The sequence below is a fragment of the Coenobita brevimanus genome, chromosome 71 (assembly GCF_032717465.1).
Source record: "Coenobita brevimanus isolate Jiangsu-jjx chromosome 71, ASM3271746v2, whole genome shotgun sequence".
NCBI classification, from domain to species: domain Eukaryota; kingdom Metazoa; phylum Arthropoda; class Malacostraca; order Decapoda; family Coenobitidae; genus Coenobita; species Coenobita brevimanus.
In genome coordinates, this window is record NC_137024.1 from 13,071,741 (window position 1) to 13,082,599 (window position 10,859).

The window sequence follows — 10,859 nt, forward strand, 5'->3', positions numbered from 1 at the left end:
CCAATGCGTGTTTCCATAAGGCGTCATAGGGAATATACCAAGTTGTGATAGAGGTGTTAATGATACAAGTCAAGTAAAACGCTGATGACGTAAAGTGCGTCTCTTTGATGAAGCTGCATGGATATGCTGTATCAGAGCCATATGAACTACTTTCCTTGGAGAGAGACTTTTAACTGTAAGTGACTATCGTATTGGTGTCCACAGGCTGAGGTCTAAAGTATTCATCTTCTGTAAGGCTTGTTAGGAAGGTATGTCAAATTGATTGTCATAGGGCAAGGTTTTGTTGCATCTTATCATATAGGTATATCGGCCTGGCCAGAGTTTTCATTGCCTCAGTTTGGTTCTATTCGTTCGTATGATTAATTTGAACCAAGTCGAGCTAAGGGAGACATGGCTGTGGGTGTAACCTACAAAGAGATGATTAGAAGGATACGGTCATATTCTAGTTGGCTTACCAGGCTCCCTTACCTCCTCACTCTCTGTGATTTAAATTATTTATTTAATTTCATTTATTTACGGTATGCTGCACTTCAGTATTTTATTTCTTCTTACTCCCTGCATGGCCGAGAGACTCCAGGTATACACGAGCAGCAAATGAGTCTCTGCTTGCTGTTGTTGTTTGTTTGGAGAAAGGTATGAATAACAATCGCCACACCCATATTGACTAGCTAACAATGCAGGCTGATCTTCACGTGATATAACCCTGGCACCCTGACCCACCACACACCACCATCCCACCTTTTCCCCATCCCCACCCACCCCCACCCCTTTTTTATACCACAAACCTTCACCCACATCCAGGTATTAAGACAGATATATTGCCAGCATCAACGCCGTCCTGATACAATGCACTCTCACACCATAACCACTTATTAATGTTATTCTAAGTATCACCAGAAGATATTACTGAACCTTGATGAGACTTTTCTACTAAAAAGAGAAATGATCTTCATGACTCATTCACTAATAGATGTCTTGCCCTGGAAGGCTAAGCACAGTAGAAGTGCTTGATGTTATCAAGATTATGAGCAACGAAGGCGTCATCGTGCTGGAGTTAAATCACATGGTATTAGGAATGAGAAAACTCAAGCTATGATCTGGAAAAGGTTAGTTCGGTAAATTGCTGCAACAGGAAATATTCACAGAAACTGATACAATTTTGATAACAGGATATATTATTTATGATTAAGACCCACCCAACTATTTGCAGTAAATTTGACGTCTGTGGGGTAAATGGAAATTGGCGTGCATTGAAAGTGGACAGATACGAGACATGCCGGTACATCCAACTGGCAGTTTTACTGGATTTTTTTACTTCCTCACCTGGGACTGAGTCCAGCTAGGTATTATTTTTGGTCGCTTTGTTTTTGTTTTAATCTTTGTTAGCAACGTAACGGAAAAACGGCTGGAAAGATAGTACATAAAACTTTCAGGGATAATGTGGGCTCTGGTCTTAAAAGGGAGTGAATAATATTTGGAGATAATCAAGTAACCTTGAAAGGTCAGGAATCAAGGTCAAATCGGTTATCCAGAGGGGGTATAACTTGAAAACGGTTGAAGATAAAGATAATTACTATTATCAGAATACGGGAACTCCCATATGGGTTTTTTGCCATGTAGCACCAAGACTCTTTGATCATGAGTGACCTTGAAAGGTCAAAACTTAAGGTCATGGATATTCAGGAGGCTATAACTCCTGACGCTGGTTGCAGATAGATGGTTAGTGTTATCAACATGTATGAAGTCCCATGTGAGCTTTTAATTAGTACCTTGACCTTTGACCTTAAGTAACCGTGAAAGGTCAAACTCAAGCTGTCACGGATATTCCAGGGCGGCTATAACTCGGAAACTGAAGTTGGAACTATTTACTGTTATCAGGATATACGAAGTCTCATTTATGCTTTCATTTGGCTCCATGACCTTTGACCTTGGAGTGGTCGGAAGGAGGTTTATTGTGCCTGACACTACTTGCATAGAATGAAAGACGAGCATTCGGGAACCGGGAATGCTAATCGCCTGCCAGAATATAAAGCCGTTGGCCAAGTCCAAGATTTTGGCCATATCTTGATACTCCTGAATGTTTCCATGCGATAGTTCAAACCGTGCTTGAGATATAATGGTGCTAAAGGCGGTTGATAAAAACTAGTTGACATTTGGCAGCGATTTTGGTGACCTTGGCCTTGACCCCGAGTGCCCAGTTTCGAACTCGACCAGGATTTTGGCCATATCTTGATGCTCTGAAGGTTTCACGTCGATAGCTCAAGCCGTTTATGTGATATAATGGTACTTAATGCGGGCGATAAAAACCAGTTGACTTTTTGTAGTCATGTTGGTGACCCTTGACCCCCAGTGCCCATTCTCAATCTTTGCCAAGATTTTGACCGTGTCTTGGTACCCTGAAGGTTTCAAGTTGATAGCTCAAGTCGTTCATGAGATATAATGGGAAAAAACACACACACACACACACACACACACACACACACACACACACACACACACACACACACACACACACACACACACACACAGAGGCGGGCAAAAACATTATCGCTCCGCCTTGTAAAGGCGGGCGATAATTATGTCGGTTAATGGACACATGAACGATGAAATACTGTATAATTTTTTCACCGAGAAAAATTATATTTCACCAGAAAAATAAAACAGTCAAGCTGTACATAAAAATCTAGGTACCTCGGAATGACGTTGGACGTAGTATACTCTAGTACCCAGTCTGGTATACGTACTGTATATCACCATGGTATCAGGTAGGTAAAGATTGTGGTCGCGTCTCTGCCTGATTGAACCCATTTTCACGTATGTTAGTAGTAGCTGATCAAAACCAGACCAGATATAGGTTCTCTGGAATGAAAAGAAATACACCTTATGCATTATACCTCCTTCAGTTCAGTATGTTTATATTAATTTGCAGGCTCTCTCCAGGCAGCGTTATTCTGTGAGGGGGATTTTTGTTTTTATTGTTAAGACTTTCACTTCTTTCAGTATCATGAGTCTTTCCTAAGTTTGATGAAATCGTCTGGACGTATTAAAAGGAATCTAGATAAGACGTCAGACAGTCCAAGGGGTTAAGGGAGTGATTTTTCCATCATGCAGTGATCACCATGGATATTGCATAAACATATAAAACGTTAAAGTGCCTTGTAATAACATGTTACTTTTGAGATTCTCTTTTTAATGACATTTCCTTATTTTAAACATGAATTCTGCTACATATCGTTGAAGGTGACGAAGAACGTCTGAAATATGGGGTCTGGAATCCAGTCCTCCTTGCATAGGTGTAGGAATCGACCGACTCTGCCATCTAATGCTGCAGCCCACCCAGGACATACGGTTTTACTAGACTGGGAAGTTACTAATAAAATTAAAAGAACAAACGAAAATACACATGTCGGTTTGATTAGCTTTAACCACGTAAGTTACAATTGACGAAAAGAAATGCCTATATAAACTGAAGATAACATAGACACAAGTTATTGTTCAGATTATATTTTTTTTACTCATTGTCTATAAAGGGAGATGAAGATCAAAAGAAAATACAGTTCTAGATGAAAAAGCCTTATCTGGCGCTGGAACTGTGCAAGCATTTTTTTTTTTTTTTTTTAATAAGTCAACATTTACACCTTCAGTGCAATGACAGCTTACATGTTTTATTTTGCCACCGACCGACGGTTTTCCTGAACATACCCACCGTAGAATTAGAGGAAAGTAATGTATACACGGATATTATGCAAATCCAGCAGGAAATAGTGTAATTTTTCTTTTTACTTATTTTTTGGTGGGGTGAAGGTAAGATCGTATTGCCAATATAAATGAATAACAACAATACAGATTCAATGACTTTAGGAATTGGTCATGAATGTCAGTAAAGTTGTGAGCGAGATTTCTCGGTGGTCACAACAACATTATGGAAAAGTTTGATGCCGTGATGGGAGCAGTGGCGAAGGGACTGAGCTATCAAGCACTTAATTTTGCTGACAGGCATCAACGCACTATGGATACAAAAACATTGTTGTAAATGATGATGTTATAAATGATGGTGGTACGATGAAGGAGTACCGTTACCGCAACTGAACATTACCACTACTATGCATCCTAACGCTACTATACATCCCTCCCACAACCTCCATACATCCCCCAGCACTACCATACATTCGACCACCGCTACTACCATACATCTCCCACGACTTCCACCTTCCCACCTTTGCTATATCTTTACTCCAGGTCTCTTTTAAGATGCACTTGCTTAGATTTAAGTCTATGTAGGATTGGAAATCTGTTAATCATTTCTCCAGTAGTATTACCACTTGTCACAAATCCACATCCACACAATGGTCAGAATGATAATTTAACAGCCATGTCACCACACCACACCTTCCACTTGACATCCACACCTTAATCACTATAAAACTGTGCCACCACAACACAACTGCCACTCCACACCCACACTTTCATCACTAATCCATAAACCATACTACCACACCACACATCATTTCTCAACGACACCGTCATCACCACTCTTATCAGCATTACCTCTATCATCTCTCTCACTACGTTATCGCAGTATCTTCAATAGTAATACACCATCACCATCAGTACAAGTAAATCCGTAGTTCCTTGTCTCCACTCTGCAACCACACCAATTTCTACCGCTGCCTTTGCACCCCACTACGAACACATAATTTGCCATCTAAGAATTCCCACTCAGTCCCCTTCCCCCATCTTTGTGCTTCCATTTCCACCAGTTTGCGTTCAGTCCCATGCTTATGATCCTCTGTTTCCACCCTCCCTTATAATAGCCATTTCCTTCCTACCGCCTACAGGCCACTCACCCCTCTCTCTTCATTTTACATTTCTTCACTGATATATGTATCTCTCTCTTCCCCTTCCCTCCCAAACCCTCCAAGTGCCCTCTTCATCTAAGCCTCTGTCTACACCTTCCCTTCTGCATATTTACTCTTTCCCTTCAAACTTCCTCACTGTGATACTCAATTATTTCCTCTGGTCCACTTTTTCTCCTTGTAATTCTGCTTGCCCAGACTCCCCTCTTTCTCTTACTTATTCCTTTCCATGTCGTAATTTCTCCATACCTTCCCCCTGCCCACCTCACCCCACCTTCCTTGTGGATAAGACCGTAACACCATCAAGGGCTACCACCTCTGCTTCGCCCCCACGGATCCAATGTATTTCCCTATTTAGCTCATCAGACCCTCACCCCGGCCCTGTCCTACCCATGTATTTATGCACTCACTGTACTGTTCTTCTTGTCTCGTATTCCTTCATGTTGCTGTTTTCTTGTTTCCCTTTCTGCTTTTGCAGGGACACATTTCCATTTCCGACGACTTTATTCTTTCTTCTTTCCTTCTTTTCTATTCCTCGCCGTTCCTGGGCTTTATCTGATTTACTGTATCTCTTCTCTCTTTTTCGGCTCAACTGAACTATTCTGTCTGTCTGTCTGTCTGTTCCTGTCTCTGTCTCTCCTTCTCTCTCTCTCTCTCTCTCTCTCATTACAGGTCGTTGTGGCCACTCTCATTAGCAAATATATTTTCTCAGTGCCTGTTCACATCTTGCATCGTTAATGAGTAGTCTGACCCGTGCAACCATCAGTGTATTAGTGCAACATGGGTTGTGGTGTATAGGGTATTGCTGGTGGTGGTACTAAGCGTACTGCCCGTCGCTCATCGCCTCATAGTCAGAAACTGATACCGTAGGAATTGCAATTACCCATGACTTCCTTTATTCTCTCCGATAATAAAGATGGTTTTCAGCCAATTCTAAGTTTGTTTGTTTGTTAGTTTGATTACCTGTTAGTAGGATTACGATAAACAGTTAGAGAGATTTGCACCAAATCTGGTGGGTAGATAAACCTGCATGTCCCAGGGAATAATCGATTGGAATTTCTGGGACCTATCCGGATCGTATTATATATTTTGGATCCGGAAAACACTTTTTGCAAAACTCTAATCAGTGATGAGTAAATCAAAATCGTCATGAAGAGTGGCTTGTGTAAATTATTTCGTTCTTGTTGGAGATATTACGCTCGCACTTAGTGCCCTTCTTGTTAATCTTTGTAAATGTCAGGTTCCGTTCAGTATCCTGGATGCTGGACGCAATTGGGTTACTCATAGCCATCGTTTTTACTATTATCATGTTTAAATTATCACTCACAGCTATTTCTTTTCAGCTCTTTTCCAGACATTTTTTTCCCCTCTTTTGATCATCCTCTTTCTTCCGGTCATTTTCTAATTCCAGTTACCTCTTGTGACAGACTAAAGGTTCAACTGATTTAAGCTACCGTAACTGGTTCAATTGCATACATAACGAATTGATGAACTTAATGACCGACCGCGACGGACCGACTAACTAAGCGATAAACATTAGAAATATCTCAACCAACCCTTTAACAAAGCGTATAACAGACTCCCTGCTCACTTCAAGGTAGCATGGATAGCTGTTTGACTTCCTGCCTGCTTGCTGCCTGCGTACCTACTTTGCCTGCGTGGCTGGCTGCCTGCGCTCGCTCGCCTGCCTTCGTCGCTTCGCCTGCTCGCTCACTTGCTCTGCTTGCCTCGCTCGCTCGCCTGCTCGCTTTGTCTGCTTCGCCTCCTTGCGTCCTTGTTTGCTTGCTCGCTCGCAAGCCTGTGGAAAGAGGAAACAAACTGTCATGAGCATATATTACTGGATTGCAGGGGGAGGCTGAAAAGTTCATATGGGTCAGGGAACTGAACAGTGCGGAAATCTCATTAACTGGTCGTTGTTTCATTATCGCGTTAATGAGAACTGTGCTTTGCACACCTGATTGTTTATGTAACACCAGCCTGGACAATTGCCCCTAGATCAGTATTATCAGTGTAAGGCGTAGGCAGTGCTAGCCTGATTTCCTTCAGAAACTTGCTGTGGTCCCTTGTTAGCACGGCTTTCATTTTTTTCTATTTAATTCTTTATTAGCTTAATAACCATTTTCTTTAACTTCCAGTGAATAGAGAGGTGTTTAATTTCTTTGAAGTTTTAACGGCTGGTTTATTAAGTCATTTTATGGATTGTTATTGTTGCTGTTGTTATATGTTATTATTATGATTGTTATTGATATGATATTATTGATAAATATTATTATTATTATTATTATTTTCATCATCATCACCATCATTATTATCATTATTATTACTATTATTATTATGATTATTACTACGATTGTTAAGTGTTGTCAAGGTCTGTTATTCATTTCCATCGGCTTATCTGTTCGCCTATGTTCATTCTGTCGTTCTAATATTCTGTGTATATTCAACCATATTCACCTCTTTTTCACATTATATCTGTGAATCTAATTGTTTTAGCTTATCTCCCTGCAAACACGTACCAGCATATCGCTCTTGTGTGTGTGTCTGTCTGGTTGTCTGTATATATTTTGCCACATTCATCTCTCTATCAGTTTATCTCTGAATCAGCTTCTCTACTTGAGTCTGTATCATATATATATCAATATACCCTATCAGTAAAGGGGCAAAGAGTGTCATGCCAGAAGAATTTCAGTGGGGAATGAACTTGCATCGTAATTGTGTTCCTGCCAGATTCCACTCAAGTCTAAGCCCTGATTAAAACCGCCCTGGTTCACAGAAAGTGGCCTTGAGCTGGGCCTACTGTCTTTTTTGGATACATGGAGGCACAGCAGAGTCATGGTATCGTGGGGAGAAGCAGAGACGAAGAAGCTCAAGGAGTATAAGTGGGTAGAATCAAAGTGGCTGGAAGGTGTAAGAAAGTAGTCATTGTATTAATTGAATACTTGAAAGACAGTGAATTGGAAAAGACGTAGGTTTCGATCTAAAGTGCACTTTGTATGTACTATTGTACATTTGTGTGAGGCTTTAGTTCGTTGAACGTTCTTCTTAGATAAGGTCAGTACATATGTATGCATGTATACCGAAGTTTATATGCATACACATATGTTTGCCTCAAAGTATATATTTTCGCTGGCTGCAATCATATGTAGGATCCTTTTGTTTTTTAAAAAGAGTGCATATTTTCTTATGCATGTGTGCGATGCGCATCAATGTCTGTGGACTGCATGTATATATCAGTAGGCGATTGTCAATGACGTGTGTGGTGCTTAATTTCATAAGCTTGAGAGTGCACCCGTAATATACACCCTGGCCCAATTTGGCGACCTCCTACCAGGATAGGCTCTGTGATAAGTAATATTGGCAACCTTGGCCACATACTCAGTGCTTTTGTCTTTGCTACATAATTATACTCAGTAATCATGTCCCTAATGATGGAGAAAAGACGTGAAAGCATTTTTGGATTCTAAGCTATCCTCAAACAGAGTGAAAACACTCATAAAACACGAGCTCATATTACTTGTCCATATTTTACAGAAATGAGATTTCCTGCCTCAGTCACCAAGACTAAGTTACTTGATTTAATATTGTCACCATGCTTGATGTGAGTCTTCTGTAGTTAGTTCTGAGCTATTTGATACTGCATTGTAAAGCGTTGACCCTGAGCCTTTGGCATCGGAGATACCTGGCTCTAGTGATTTTTCTGCTCATGATACTAGATGACAAGGTGCAACCTGAGTTAGCCAGCTTTAATGGTTGAGGGAACGAGAAGTGCAAGCAAAAATGAGGTAACAAGAATGGAATGCCAAAATGAGGGAACAAGAGTCAATGCCAAAGGAGGTGAAATAGAATTGCTGCGTCAAATGAGACAAAAGAAAGCCGATCAATGAATTCAGACTGAAGCGACCCTGATAGCTTTCATCTAGAGCTTGTGGTTCATCTGCCAAGCATAATCTTTTGATATGTTGCTAGAAACTATTAAGTTAGTAATTTCCTTTCAGATGAGTACATGTCACTACATTTCCATTTGTTTGAAAAGGTGGCAGGTCGTCTCCCGTGGCCAAAAAGAATTTTTGGGGAGGGCACTGCTGCAAAGTGGTTTTGAAAGGGAAGTTCAAGAGGCTTATATTTCTTTATCTGTTGATCTGGGTACCAACTATGATTGTTTAAAAGATGCCAATTCTCAAAGCAGATGAACTCAAAGCAGAGACATATAGGCTTAAATTTAGATCCACCTTTAAACAGAGAGATCAGACTCATGTGGAATATGCTAGAGCACTCATTATGATTTATATTTGATCAATGGTTGCATTCTAAGAAAGTTGATGATTTCTGTACTGTTAAAGAATTAATGATCTTGGAGAACTTTACCAGAAAGATAGATAGGGATGTAAGCTACATACCTAGCAGAGTGATTTCAGATACCCTTAGCTGAGGCTGCTGTTGTAGAAGATAACCATGGAATAATTCATAAGCAATGTTGAAATGCAAGCCTCAGTTATTTGTTGAGTGGTAGGAGAGCAACTAACCATTTTTTGTGAACCTCCTCTTTCTTGGGTAAAGGGCTGTTAATGTCATGTGACACCAGTGGGAAACACTGCAACCCCAGAGCATGTTAGTTCCACGAAAGTAAGTGAGGGACAGTGCTGTCAGGGGGCCAAGGCAAAGTGTCAGCCTTGGCTAGGCATTGGCAGAAATGTGGGCACTAAGGATTATGTTGGAAAAAACGATGGAAGTGTTCTAACAAACTAATTACTCTGATAAACTCTCTTGGAATCTTTTGACACTGCATGACAGAGGGCAGCCACCAACAGATATTGTTATGTAGTCAGACACAACCCCAGCAGAGGTGCATATACTGTTGGATAAGCGCTGTATGGAGCCTGTCAGTGGTGGATAGACAGACTGCTGTAGAGCCATTGTTAGACACCCAGTAACACTGGAGCAAAAGCCGTCAGGTTCAGGTGAGAGTGCACACTCCATCAGAGTGTCCTCCTACAGCAGTCCTCAAAGTAATTCCCTTCCCAGCCATTTATTTGCTAACTCCATTTATAAGGGGCTAGTTCTTCAGCTGAGAAGATTAGGACATAAACATCTGAGGTGGTTTGGGAAGGTGGAGAGAATGGAGAATGAAAGACTAATTAAGAGGGTGTATGTAGGTGAGGTGGAGGGAGGAGAGAGGGAGGGGTAGATCAGAGGCGAGGGTGGAGGGATGGAGCCAGCAGGCATATGAGGAGAGGGGAAGAAAGCTGGGGGGAGGGTGGTCAAATGGTGGGGTGACAGAGTGATCATGGAGGCGCTTTGCCTCAGGCCACCCTTTGCAGGATTAGGGCGTAGGAAGCAATAGAGCAGACAGGAGAGAGATAGTTTCAGTTGACAGCACAGGTGGGAAGGAAGTCAACATGGACTTTAGAGACACAGGAGCTTCACAGTCACTAACGCTAAAGGGGACTACATGGTGAAGCTGACCCTAATGAATGTGTTCACATACAGGGTACAGCTGAGCTTGTATCTGTTCTCCAGGTTGGAGGTGAAGCTCCAGTCAGAGTTAGTTACTGGTTCAGTGTGTGTGGGTGTTGCTGACCAACTTCCTGCACACAAGGGGTCACTTTCCTTTTGGGTAGAAGGACCTCAATGGAAGACAGGTGAGTGCCAGTTCCCTGCGTGTCAAAAACTCCCCTGATGGAGGATAGAATTTCAAAGAGTTGGAAGATACATGTCCTAAATTGAGCTTTAATGTATGTAACTAGAGCTTATGATGGCAAAAGCAAATATGGTAGAATGTTAGATAGTAATGGCAACTAAGTAATTCCAATGATGATATTGGGCTGCAGGATACCTTTTCAGCTCCAGGCTAATGACTCCAGAGGAATGATGATTCTCTCCCAACTGATGCAAAGGGAAAGAAGCTGATATGTGCAAAGATCTGATCCAGAGATTGGCATATTTAACTGACTCAGCAGTTAAAGAGCAAATGAATATGAGTCTGAACTAGCAGAGTGTTATTAT